Below are 12,475 nucleotides of genomic sequence, written 5' to 3'. Positions count from 1 at the left end.
AAAACTGTTAACTATCTCAATCTCTTCACCATCCATATTGATGCTGCCAATTGTCCCAGTGGTGAGAATCTTTGTTTTCTTGATGTTGAGCTTCAATCCATATTCAATCCAGCAAGCACTTCAGGTCATCCTCAGTTTCAGCAACCAGGGTTGTGTCATCTGCATAACGGAGGTTGTTGATGACTCTTCTACCGATCCTGATGCCACATTCCTCCTCGTACAGCCCAGCATCCAGGATGATCTGTTCTGCATACAGATTAAAAAGGTATGGAGACAAAATACATCCCTGACGGACCTCCTTCTTGATTTTGAACCATGTAGTGTCTCCTTGAACTGTTCTGATGACTGCCTCTTGGTCCAAGTATAGATTTCGCATTAGCACAATCAAATGTTCTGGGATTCCCACTCTTCTCAGAATCAGCCATAGCTTGTTGTGATCCACACAGTCAAAATTCTTTGCATAGTCAATGAATCAGGGATTTATTCTCTCTCCATTCCTGTTCAATCTACATGCTGAGCAATTTATCCGAGACACTGGACTCGATGAAGAGGAATGTGGCATCAGGATTGGAAGGAGACTCATCAATAAGCTGCATTATGCAGAAAACTTGAAGCACTTGTTGCAGAAGATCAAGGAATACAGCCTTCAGTATGGACTGTATCTCCATATCAAGAAAATAAAGATTCTTACCACTGGACCAATAGGCAGTGTCATGATGGATGGAGAGCAGACTGAAACTTTCAACAGCTTCATCTTGCTTGGATTCACAGTTAACACCCTTGGTACAAGCAGTCAGGAAATAAGGAGATGCATTGCACTGGGAAAATCTGCAGTTAGGGACCTTTCCAAAGTACTGAGGAGTAATGATGTTAGTTTGAGGACTAAGTTGCATCTAATTCAGGCCATAGTCTTTCCAATTACTATTTATGCATTTGAGATCTGGACAATAAATACGGATGACAGAAAAAGAATTGACACCTTTGAGCTCTGGTGTTGGAGAAGAGCACTGAACATCCCATGGACGATCAAGAGAACAAATAGACATGTCTTGGAGAGGGTGCAGCTGGAGTACTCTTTGGAGGCAAGAATGATGAAGCTTCCCCTCAGATATATTGGATATATTGCTAGAAGATACTATTCCTTGGAGAGGGACATGATGTTGGAAAGAGTGGAGGGTCAGTGAAGGAGAGGAAGACCCTCAATCAGGTATTGACGCGGTGACTGCTGCAATGGGCTCTTGCGTGTCAGGAAGTGTGAGGATCGCGCAGGACAGGATTAGGTTCAGATCTTTTGTTCATAGGATGGCTGAGTCGTACTCGACTCAATGACACCTAACAACAATAACAGTCTTTGAACTTCTTCAATAAAAGCTTCAAGTCTTCTTCACTTTCTCAAGCAAGATTGTGTCAAGTGCATAACATAAACTGTTGTGATCTGCCTCCAATTGTGATATTACATTCTTCTTCATATAGTCCAGTTCATCAGATTATTTGCTCACCATATAGATTGAATAACTGTGGAGAAAAGATAGACCCCTGATACACACCAATCCTGACTCATGTATAGTTTTCTTGTTCTTTTTGAGAACTACTTTTTGGTATATGTATAGATTTTTCACACTGTTCTGGAATTCCCTTTATTTCTATGTTAGCTATAATTTATTTTTATTCACACAAATGCATTTACATAATCAATAAAACTTAGTAAACATCTTTTTGGTATGATTTGTTTTCAGCCAAAATTCACTTGACATCAGCAATGACATCCCTCATGCTACAGCTTCTTCTGAATCCAGCTTAAATTTCTGACAATTCCCTGTACCATCGGTTTTGAATAATCCTCAGCAAGATTTTACTTGCATGTGATATTCATTATATCATTCAATGATGTTTACATTCTATCAGGTCACTTTTAAAAAAATAAGCACAAAGAAGGACCTCTTCCAGTCAATTGTCTAGATAGTTGTCTTCCAAATTTCTTAGCATAGATAGTGGGTACCACACATTAGTTGGTATTCCATCAATTCCTGGAGTTTTCTTTTATGCCAATGTCTTCAGTGAGGCTTGAATTTTTCTTTCACTACCACTGGTTTCTTCCATCTTCTTTTCATGCTTCCTACATCTTTCAAAGCAAAATATATACAAAGCAAGTTATTATAACAGAAGGGTACGAAGAACTGAAGTTGAAGAATAAGAAGGGGGAAACCCACTGAGCATTTCTAAAGTTGAAAGAACTGAAAACCAAATTCAAGCATCAAGCTGTAATACTGAGAGATGCTTGGGCAAAATCTTGAATTATCCAGGAAGCATCAAAAGAAGATGAAGGGGGGCGGGGAGGAGAAAGGAGATGGAAGGAATACACAAAGTCACTGTGCCAATAATAATTGATTGACAATGAAATAATTTTTAACAATACCATATGAACAAAAGCCAATGGTAATTAAGGAAGAAGTTTAAGCTACTTTGAAGGCATTAATAAAAAATAAGGCCCCAGGAGTCGATGGAATACCAATTGACATGTCTCAACTAACAGATGTAGCCCTGGATATGCTCACCATTGTAAGTCAGGAAATTTAGAGGACAGCTTCTTGACCAACTGACTTCAAAAGATCCTCATATTCATTCCCATTTCAAAGAAGGGCAAGCCAACAGAATGTGGAAATTATTGCACAGTACCATCTATATTATATGTAAGCACAATATTGCTGAAGAGAATCCAAACATAGCTAGAACAGTTCTTTGACAGAGGACTTCCAGAAGCTCAAGTAGTTTAGAAGAGGCCATAGCAGCAGAGATCATCATTAGTGATGTTAGATCCTGGAAGAGTGCCGAGAATACCAAAAAAATATTTATTTGTATTTTGACTACATAAACTCTTTGTATAGTGCAGATCATAAGAAACCATGAACAACATTAAAAAGAATGGGAATCCCAGAACACTTAATTATGCTCACACAATATCTATAGCTAGGCCAAGAAGCTGCTGTGTGAATGGAGAAAGAGCACATTGCATGGCTTAAAATCAGGGTTGTATCTTTTCTCCATACATTTTCAATCTGTATGCTGAGCAAGTCATTCAAGAATCTGGACTCTATGAAGAAGGATGTGGCATCAGCATCTGAGGAACACTCATCAACACCTTGTGTTATACAGGTGACACAATCTTGCTTACTAAAAGTAAGGAGAACTTGAAGCTGTTGCTGAAGAAGATCAAAGACTACAACTTCAATATGAATTGCATCTCACCATCAGGAAAACAAAAATGCTCACTACCAAAGCAATAGGCAACATCATGATAGAGAAAAAGATTGCAATTGTCAACAATTTCATCTTACTTGGATCCCTAATCAACATCCTTGGTACTAGCAGTCAGGAGATCAGGAGACATAACGCCTTGGGAAAAAGTCCATTGTCAGAGACCTATGTAAATTGCTGAGAAATAATAATGTCAGTTATAAGACTATGATGCACTTGATTCAGGCCACGGTCTTTTCAGTCACTTGCCATGCATCTGATATTTGGACAACGAATAAGGATTACATAAGAAGAACTGATGCCTTTGAACTGTGGTGCTGAGAAAGGCACTGAATATCTCATCACAAACATATATGTCTTTGGAAAAGTGCAGTCAGAGTGCTCCTTGGAAACGAGAATTGCAAAGCTTAATCTCACATACTTTGGGCATATTGTTAGGAGAGGCTATTCCATAGAAATGGCCCTCATGCTTGGAAAAGTGGAGAGCCAACAAAAGAGAAGATCCTCAACCAGATAGATTGACACAGCCGATAGTGACTACAGCAATGGGCTCAAGTGTGTCAGAGATGAGGAGGATGGCACAGGATGGGACAGGGTTCAGACCTGTTGTTCATAGGGTTACAAGGAGTCATACTCAACACCTCAGCACTTAATAACAAGAACAACATCCCTCATTACTGTGCCCATGGAGTCCTTCAGTATTGCAACTTGAGGCTTGATTTTGCTCTTCAGTTATTTCAGCTTAAGAAATACCAAAAGTTCTTCCTCTTTGCTTTCTAACTCCAGCTCGTTGCATGTTTCCTTGAATTGCATTGCTTTGTCTTCACAATCTTCCCTTTGAAACTTTCTGTTCAACTCCCTTACATTTCTCCTTCTGTTTTGGCTTCTTTATGATCTAGTGCAAGTTTCAGAGTCTCTTTGGACATCTATTTTGGTCTTTTCTGTTTTGTATTTTGGCTCTCCTGGACTTGTTTTCATTTTCTTCAGTTTTAATTTTAACTCGAATACAAGTAATTTATGATCTGTTCCATTGTCAGCCCCTGTCCCAGTTTTGACTATGGATTTTGAACTTTTCCATTGACTCTTTCCACCCATGTGATCAATCAGACTCCTGTGTAGGCCATCAGTTAAGGTCCATGTGTATAGTCACAGCTTAGGGGTTTGTTGGGGGTTTTTTTTTTAAGTGTTTTGCAATGAATAAATCATTGACAGTGCAAAATTCTAGAATTCACTTTCCAGTCTCATATTTGTAACTAAGATCATATTTTCCAACCACCAGTGCTTTTTTCTTCTTCCTATTTTTGGTAAATTTTATAAAAAAATATCCTATTGAGGTATATGTTACTTGCAACAAAATGCAAAAGTATTAAGTGTCCAGTGTGAGAAATATTTATATATACTTACATTTATTTATCTATCAGAAAGCTGGACAATGACTAGGGATGATAGAGAATTGATGCCTTTGAGCTGTGGTGCTGGAGAAGAGTATTAAATATACCATAGATTGCTAGAAGAACAAACAGGTTCATCCTGGAAAGGGTGAAAACTTGCTTTCTTCTCCATCTACCATGATGCTACCAAATGGCCCAGTGATAAGAATCTTTGTTTTTCTTGATATTGAGCTTTAAACCGTATTGCAGACTACAGTTCTTGACCCTCTTCAGAAAAAGCTTCAGGCCCTCTTCAGTTTCAGCAAGTAAGGTTGTATCATATGCATAGTTCAGGTTGTTATGAGTCTTCCTCCAATCCTGATGCTAAGGTTCTTCCTCATAAAGCCTAGCCTCATAAATGACCTGTTTTTCATATAGATTAAAAAGGTATTGAGGCAGGACACATCTATGTACATATAAAAGAGAGCTTTAGTGGCCCGCTGGTAGGAAGATATGTTGTAATCCCAAAGGCTTGTGGTTCAAATCCACCAGCTACTCCATAGGAGAAAGATGGGCAGTGTCCTTCCATGTGATTAGCTGCCTCTGAAGACCTGCTGGAGGGTCAGCTATGGGTTGGTTCTGACTTGATGGTACACAACAATAAATTTGTCTTATATATGGATATACTTTGCCACTTCTTGGGAAAAGATGAGGCATTCTGGTTCTGTGAAGATTTACAGCCTTGGAAGACCTATGAACAGTTCTACTGTATCCTATAGGGTCACCATTAGTAGAAATCAGCTTGTGGCAGTAGGTAGATTTAATACTTACTTAGCAACTGTATAGGTCAAAGTGTTGAACATTTCCAGTACCCTAGAAGATTCCCTGATAATCTTCCTAGTGATTCCCCCAGTATGTCTGCACGCAGTTGTTCAGACCTCAGCATAAGCTGACATTATCTGTTCTAGACCTTTCACATAAAGGGAATCGTAGAGTATATCATTTTCTGTTTGATGCCTTTGACCCAACATGCTCTATTTTGAGACTCATCCACATAATTCTACCTATCAGTGACTCCATTCTTCTTTTATTGCTATTTATATTTTCATCGTATACATACACACACTTCAATTTATTCATCCATTTTCCTGATGGTTTATATTTAGAACTGCGGGGTTAAAACACAAGACATCTTTGCACATTCACTTTAACTCTCTCATTGTCGTCTGGTCTGAACCAACTCATAGCTGATCCTTCAAGGGGTTTTTAGATGCTGCAAACTGCACTGAAGGAGACTGGCATCTTCTTCCCCTACAAAGCAACTGGTGGGTCCAAATCACAGCCTTTGGATTGGCAATGCAATTTCATATTCACTAAGTCACTAAAATGAAATCAACTGGCAATACTCAGTGTTGACAAAGATGGGAGAGTTAAACCGCTGGTAGACATGTTCTCCAGAACAATCACTGTTTTGTAGCATCTACTCAGATTGTGGCATCCACTTCCTAAATAGCATGCCTCCAGAAACCATACGAACTTTGATAAATGTCTCTAGTTGTAGAGGGGCTTCAGGCCTTTTGTTCATAAGGTCGCTATGAGTCGTGCTCAACTCAAAGGCAATCAACAACAACACAACTCAGATTGAATAGATACACACTCCCTGATCCAACAATTTCCTCTTAGGTGCATATCTAAGAGAAAGACATGTCCATTAAAAACATGCATCAGCATGTTCTCGGCAGCTTTACAGATAATTCCATCACCGTGTGAAGGGCAGCCAAAGTCTCCATTGTAAGGACATTTTTCTCTCTAAACAAAACGACATTATTTCTTCAGGATTAATTCCCAGACTTAAAACTGTAGAGTCAGAAGAGTCTTTTGGGTTTGGGGTTTATGTGGCTAAACTGTCCCACAAAGAGTCACACTAACGCCCCTTCACTGTGTGTGTCAGTGACTAAGAGACTGATAAACACGAAGGTCACTCCCTATTTAAATGTTCTCCACAGCTTTCCTGGCAGCAAGAGGAAGCAATGATTGGGGTAAACAGACTGGACAGTACAATGGCCACTCTCTCAGGGCAAGGTCTCCGGGCCACTGGACCACAACTCTTCTTCCACCTGACAACCCTGCACTTACCAAAGCAGACTTCTCAGCCATCCCTACACATTGGATATAGGAAGCAGTAGCTGCAGCACATAAGTGACCAGGGATGCTGGCCCACAGCACTGACATAGGACAGATTAGCAACATTCGCCACTTCCTCCTTCTCAGCCTCAGCCACCTCAGCTGAGCTGGCCCAGGCATCCATCTAATATATCTCAAAAAAGCTCATTTCTGTCAGATCAGAATCTACTGAAACCCAGCCCTTCACGGGGTTTCTAAAACGGTAAGTCAAGTGCTCGGAGTTTGCCCATCTTTCTCCCAGGGTGGATTCAAACCAGCACAGGGGTGCGGGCCTTGGGCTGGAGCACAGTTCCTGCAGACTGTGCCACCGTAGTGTCCTCGTGCTGCTGTAACACAAATAGTTCGAATGCACCATTTTAGCAAATAAATTTATTTTCTCATAATATAGAATTGTTTTGTGCCATTGAGTCAGAACCAACTGGTTGATACCTGACCTTCCAGCGCATTTTTAGAAGCTAAAGATCACACAGGAGATTTCCTACTTTTTCTCTAGGAAGAGCTGGTGAATCAAAATTCATACCTTCTTGCTGGCAGTGTAACTCTTTACCACTAGAGCCAGAATAGAATTCAGAGCCCTGGCCCTAGGAGACATGTGCTCTCTCTGTTGGTTTCTTGTCTCTGCAACTTCTGCTTCCTGGTTCTTGGGAGATCTTCATGTGCCTTGATATTTCTCTTGCCTCATTTCTACTCCACTTGCTTATTTAATCTCATTTTTAAATTTTTTATTGTGATTTTAACAAAAATTTATAGAGAAGTTAGATTTTCATTCATTCCCCGTTGCACATTTTTCTCCCTATACTCCCCTCAGTTAACTTTAAAAAAAAATAAATTCATTCACTGTTGCATTGTTTAATCTCTTTTATAGCTCAAAATTTTTCCACTGCTGGTGGGAATGTAAGGTGATGCAACCACCATCGTTTGGTGCTTCCATGAAAAGTTGTGAATAGAATGAACATTTGATCCAATAATTCCATTACTAGCTATATATCCCAAAGAAATAGAAGGTGTAGTATAAACTGACACACACCCATGTTTATCATGTTGTTGTTGTTGTTGTTATGTGCCGTCGAGTCGTGTGCGACTCATAGCGACCCTATGTACAACAGCCCTAAACTCTGCTCTGTGCTGTGCCAATTGCACTGTCTCTGACACTCCCATCCCAATTATCCCAGTCACTGAATCAATCCACCTCATAGAGGGCCTTCCTCTCCTGCGCTGTCCCTCCACCCTCCCAAGCATGATGTCCCTCTCTAAGGACCGGTCTCTCCTCACAACATGTCCAAAGTATGTTAGACAGAGCCTCAGAATCCTTGCCTCCAAGGAGCCAGCCGGTTTAACCCTTTCCAGGACAAATCTGTTTGTTTTCCTAGCAGTCCATGGTATTCTCAATACTCTTCTCCAGCACCACAGCTCAAAGGCATCAATTCTCCTTCTATCCTCCTTGGTCATTGTCCAACTCTCTGATGTATAACAAGTGATTGCAAAGACCATGGCCTGTATCAGACGCACCTTAGTCTCCAAGGAGATACCATTGCTCTTCAGCACTTTGAAGAGGTCCCTAACAGCAGACTTTCCCATGGCAATGTGCCTTTTAATTTCCTGGCTGCTGGTGCCAAGACTGTTGACTATGGAGCCAAGCAAACTAAAGCTGTGTACAATCTCAATCTCTTCACCATCCATCCTGATGCTGTCAATTGGTCCAGTGGTGAGAATCTTTGTCTTCTTGACATTGAGCCTCAATCCATATTGTAGGCTGCAGTCCTTGACACTCTGCAGCAGGCGCTTCAGGTCCTCCTCAGTTTCAGCAAGCAGGGTTGTGTCATCCGCATAACGCAGATTGTTGATAAATCGTCCACCAATCCTGACCCCACATTTCTCCTCATAGAGCCCAGCCTCCCGGATAATCTGTTCTGCATATAGGTTGAAAAGGTATGGAGATAGGATGCAACCCTGGCGTCCAATTTTGAACCATGCAGTGTTCCCTTGCTCTGTTCTGACGACTGCCTCCTGGTCCAAGTATAAGTTTCGCATTAGAACGATCAAGTGTTCTGGGATTCCCATTCTTCTCAGAGTCAGCCACAATTTGTTATGATCTACACAGTCAAATGCCTTTGCATAGTCAATGAAACACAGATAGACATTCCTCTGGTATTCCTTGTTTATCATAGCGTTATTTAAAACAGCAAAAAGACATTCCTTTGGTATTCCCTGTTTATCATAGCGTTATTTAAAACAGCAAAAAGTTGAAAACAATTCATGCAACCAAAAAAGAAATTGTGATCTATTCACACAATGGGGTACTATGCAATACTGAAAAATAATCAAGACTTTGTGGAATACAGCACCATATGAATGAATCTACAACAAAGTATGATGCATGATGTCAGTCACAAAAGGACAATTATGGTATAAAGACCCCTAATATAAAAATCTAAGAAAACGTTTATACACAGAAGGAATGCCTGAAAGAGTAACAGGAATGAAAAGGGAAGAAAAGGGGAGTAAAAATTAATAAATATCTAAATTGGAAGGACCAGTAAGCAGTCCTCCAAACAAAGCAGGGAAACATTGCATGGTTCAAAATCAGCAAGGAAGTGCATCAGGGATGTGTCCTGTCTCCATTCCTTTTCAAACTATATGCAGAACAGATCATTCAGGAGGCTGAGCTTTAAGAGGAGGAATGTGGCAACGGGATTGGAGAAAGACTCATCACAATCTTGCTTGCTGAAACTGAAGAGGACCTGAAGCCTTTGCAGCAGAAGGGCAAGACAGTAGTCTTTAATTTGAATTGAAGTTCAACATCAGGAAGACAAAGATTTTCATCACTGGGCCAACTGGCAGCACCACAGAAGATGGAGAAGAGATTGAGGCTGTTAACAGTTACAGCTTCCTCAGCTCCACAATCAACATTCTTGGCACCAGCAGTCAGAAAATCAAAAGACTAATTGCATTGGGAAAATCTGCTGTAAAGAACCTCTCTAGAGAACTGAAAAGCAAAGATGTCAGTCTAGAGACTAAGGTGTACCTGATTCAGGCCATGATATTTGCAATTACTTGCTATGCATCAGACAGCTGGATAATGACCAGATGATGGAAGAAGAATCAATGTCTTCGAGTTGTGATGCTAGAGAAGAGTCTTGAACATAACATGGGCTGCCAAGAAAACAAATAAGTCTGTCTTGGAAAGGGTGAAACCAAGTTTCTCTTTGGAGGCTAGGATTTTAAAGCTTTGTCTCACATAATATGCGCACATGGCCATGAGGGACTGGTCCTTGGAGAAGGACATCATGCTCAGAAAGGTGGAGGGACAGACCGCAGATGAGAAAGATTGATACAGTAACAGAGGCAAAGGGGGTTGGTGTGTTGGAGTCAGTGAGATTGGCTCAGGATAGAGCAGGCTTCAGAACTGTTGTATATAGTGTTGTGATGGGTCACAGATGACTCGATAGCACATATCAACAACAACATATAATAGAGATTTGACGAGAAATGTTAATCACATTCATAAACTGTAGTTAATACTATGAAATAAAATGTACGTGGATGATTAAGTGAAAAATCAGTGTTTTGTGAACTTTCACTCAAAATAATTAAGAAAAAGAAATGGTACACTAACTGATACATGCTACACTAATCTTGCCTCATTAGCATAACAAAGACAGCCCATTCCCAAATTGTAATCTCCAGCATAGACCTCTCCTCTGATCTTTTCTTCTCCAGACATCCTATCCCAGATGGTGTTCAGGAGGGTGTTAAAGCACTCAGGCAGGCAGAGGTGTGCTCAGGAAGTGAGAGGAGATGGTGAAAATAGGTCTCATGCTGCAGGTCCCACCTCCTCCTGAAGACCAGGACAGGCCATTTACGACATGATGGAAAGTAAGACGCTCTCCAACCTGACACTGTCCCCAACTAGATGGCTGACAGACCCTGAAATGGCTCTATTATTCTGTCTTTGGGTTTAATACTGCTCCACCCGTACCTCCCAGAGATCAGCAGAGTCAGCTAGGAGGAAGTGAGGCGACCTCTTCCCCTAGCAGGAAAGAGGAAGAACCGCTGCAGGAAGCGTGCTTCCCTCACTTCACTGTTTGTCGCCAGCTGGCTGGGTCAGGCAGCTGCTGCTGCAGCCCTTCTAACATGCTCCGTCCTCTCTCCATTCCTCCAGGACTCAGTTTCTCTCAAGTGCTTTCCTGCCAAATGTCTGGGTTCTGCCAGCTCCCCAGGGCAGGAACTAGGTCTATGAGGCAACATTAGCATCTGGGAGATGATCTCAGTTCAGTGGGTGGCCTGAGGTTTACAGACGTGCCCTTGACCACCATATCTGTAAAATAGGATTAATAATATCTGACTCAGAGGAAAGCACAGAGAGGAGCAGGCCTGAGCAGTTCCCACCCCAGCCTTGGCCAAGGACAATGTATTCCTTGATCCATTTCCCACCTGTCCCAGGGCCACAGATTGTCACGGAGTGTCTTTGAGGTAACTGCTACCCACAAACAACAGATCTAAAACCTTGTCCTATAATATCCCATCCTCATGATTTCCATTATGTGTCAACCCATATTACTGAAGCTCTTCCTCTCTTTTCCTCTACTTTCCCCAGTATGATATCTTTTTCCAAGAGACGAAAGCATCCTGACAAGATGCCTATCATATGGGAGATTAAATTTCATTATCAGGGAGCTCTGGTGGCCTAGTGACAAGAAGCTGCGTTGCAACCTCAGATGTATGTGGTTCCAATCCACCAGATGTTCTGCTGGAGAAGGAGGGACAATCTCCTTCTGTACCAGTCAGACCCAATTTGTCAGTACAGACAAAAATAAAATTTTTTTTTTTAAAAATGTCATCATCCTTGCCTCTAAGTAGCTCTCTACTTGCACTTCCTTCAAGGAGATTTGCTGATCAGTGCTGGTATAGCCAACATTCTTCACCAACATCACAATTAAAAGGATTCTTCAATTTTCCATATTCATTGTCCAGTTTACACATGTATGTGTATACAAAGCTATCAAAAATACCGTGGGTTGGGTCAGGCACTCCTTAGTCTTTAAACTACCATTCTTGCTCTTTTGTACTTGGAAGAGGTCTTTGACAGAAGCAGTGATCTATTGAATCATGATAAATGACAACAAATTACAGCTCGCATTATCTATTTTTGTTTCTCCTAATTTTTTTTATTACTTGACTGCTACTACCAAATGGTGCTGGAGCCAAATAAAATGAAATCTTTGACAACTTTAGTCTTTTCTCCATCATGACATTGCCTGTTGGTACAGTTGTGAGGATTTTTGCTTTCTTGGTGTTGAGATGTAAATCATATTGAAGGCTGTAGTCTTTGATCTTTTTCATTAACTTCTTTAAATCATCTTCACATTCTGCAAGCAAGGTTGTGTCATATGCATAGCACATGCTGGTGAAGAGTCTTCCCCCAGTCCTGATGCCACTCTCTTCTGCATATACTCCAGCTTCTCGATTTACCTGCTGAACAAGCCGATTGAATAGGTATGGGGAAATGATAACACCTGACATACACATTTTTAGATGTTTGCTTGGCTCCAAAGTCAACACTTTTGTCACCAGGAGCCAGGAAATTAATAGACGCATTGCCATGAGAAAGTCTGCTGTTAGGGACCTCTCCAAAGTACTGAAGAGCAATGGTGTCTCTCTGGAGA

This window comes from Elephantulus edwardii, unplaced genomic scaffold (assembly GCF_000299155.1).
Source record: "Elephantulus edwardii isolate Elephantulus edwardi_28Jun2011 unplaced genomic scaffold, EleEdw1.0 scaffold00019, whole genome shotgun sequence".
Classification (NCBI taxonomy): Eukaryota; Metazoa; Chordata; class Mammalia; order Macroscelidea; family Macroscelididae; genus Elephantulus; species Elephantulus edwardii.
Note: the sequence above shows the minus strand (reverse complement) of the source record.